The sequence below is a fragment of the Nematolebias whitei genome, chromosome 14, assembly GCF_014905685.2.
Source record: "Nematolebias whitei isolate Nwh7 chromosome 14, NemWhi1, whole genome shotgun sequence".
NCBI classification, from domain to species: Eukaryota; Metazoa; Chordata; class Actinopteri; order Cyprinodontiformes; family Rivulidae; genus Nematolebias; species Nematolebias whitei.
In genome coordinates, this window is record NC_056511.1 from 16,843,928 (window position 1) to 16,846,073 (window position 2,146).

Consider the following 2,146-nt stretch of genomic DNA (forward strand, 5'->3'; position numbering starts at 1 on the left):
TAACTCATGAAGGCAGCATGAAGGGAACGTGTCCCAGTAAACATGTTTATTCTTATCTGCTTAAAAGCATTTGATCATTAAAAAAAGTCTGTGTATCAAAGCCATAAGCTGCTCTTTAAGACCATGTCCACATGTAATATGATTTTCACATGTTTTTGATCATCTTTTGCTGTGTTTGCGTGAAGATGGTTTAAACTGTTCACTTGTGCAGCCAGCATATAATGCAAGCAACAAACCCACTAAAATGGAGCCTAACAGAATATTCTTTTAGTTTCCCTCCACTCAGTTATTTATTTTTTTTAATCTCTGACTCCTTTGTGTTGCGTTGGTTCCTCTGTGGTCTGTCGATCCACAAGTGATGCAGCACTTCTAACTGGGTCAGCCCATCCTTTCCTCACATCCCTCCCACCTACTGTATCTCTGTGTCACCCCCTCCTTCTCTTCTTCCCTCCTCTTGATTTTTCCTCTGCATATTCTTACAGCTCTGATTTTTTTTACTCATGCAGTGCATGTGCTTACCATGTGCTGCACTTCCTTCTCTTTTTCTGCATGATCATCCCTTATGCATACTGCCATAGTGACTTAGCCTGTTGCTAAAGAACTCCCAGTTCTGTATACACACAAATGGTGTATTAATTTGCCTTTTTTCAATAGTTTCATGTTAAAATTTGAGTTTTTGGAAGTGTACTTTGTAATGGTATCAGTGGTGTATGTGGATGAAGGGCACATGGCAATCTGATGGCAGCTCTAATGTACTTTTGAGCTGCTGTTGTGATTGGTTGATACAGTCAGACAATGTGATGGGGTGGAGGATATATAGGTCTGAGCGGTGTCCAATCAAAGACTGTTACCATGCAGCCACCCATACACTCCATACGTGTAATACTATGCATGATGTCTTGAACCAAACCATTGTTCATAGCACCCTTGATTTAATTTTGATTGCACGAAAGGGTTATGTCTCATACTGCACATTTTGCACATTTTATTTAACATATTCAGCACAAGAAACTGACATTCTCATGGCACTATGGGGAAGGAAAAGTAAAAAAGAAAAAGAAAGGGGAAGTAAAAGCAGAAACACAAAATGATTGGTTAATGGTAGGAATTTTTAATAGTGTCATCTTCAAACAAGTTCATACCATTAATCCAAATTAGAACCAGAATCCAAGTCGATTCATTCCTATTGTAATGCAATAAATTCACATACAGTCCATTACGAAATGTACTGACTTTGTTAATGAGCAGCACATTGGTGATGGTAGAAATAACACCTTTCAATACAGAGAAACCTACAGCAGAACCAGGCTCAGGATGAGCAGCCATGCCTTGGTTGGTTTGAGAGGACAGGAAATAGACACAAACACAGAATGACTAGTCCAGGTGTCGTTCCTATGAGAAGAAAACAAGTTAATGACAGCAATAATTACTTGTATAAACTTAGAACATAGAGAGAATAAAGACATCGGTGAGGAAATGTGCTCAGTTTGTCCACCAGTATTCTAAGCCTAGAGCAGCGTAACTAAAGGATAGCTAAAGAACCCCACCAACATTAACTATAGGATTTATCAAAATAAAAAATATATTGTTAGTTCTAAAAATATACAGGAAGTCCACTTCATGAGCAGCATCTGTTTTCTGCAGAAGAGGAGCCTCCCATTCTACTTTTAGAAACACTAGGAACCACAAGTAAACCTGCTGTGTGGGAGTGAAGTGTTCTGTTAGGAAAATATGGATCAATAAGACATCCTGATGCATGTTCAATAATCCAGGTAGAAAAAAAAAAGTTAAGTCAGGACCCCTGGACAGGTTAAAAATAAAAAAGTAGAAATGTTTCATCTTTCATCCGAAATACTTCTTCAGTCTGAGGAGCTCAGCTCAGTCTTTATAAATATCACGTTCTCATAGTGGATCAACCAGTTTGTTGTTGACATTCAAAACTAGCTGTCCAGATGATCAAGGAGGACCATCAGCCTAACAATGGATCGTTGAAGATGTTCACATCCTTGATAGAGAGGAAAGACGGTTTGAGAGAGGTGAAGGAAGCCATGTTTGTGAAACCGTCCATCATTAAACAGGGGCAGAGGCCTCTGTGTTACACTGTCCCCCTCTTACAATGCTGTTATTGCTAGTATCACTCAGCCCA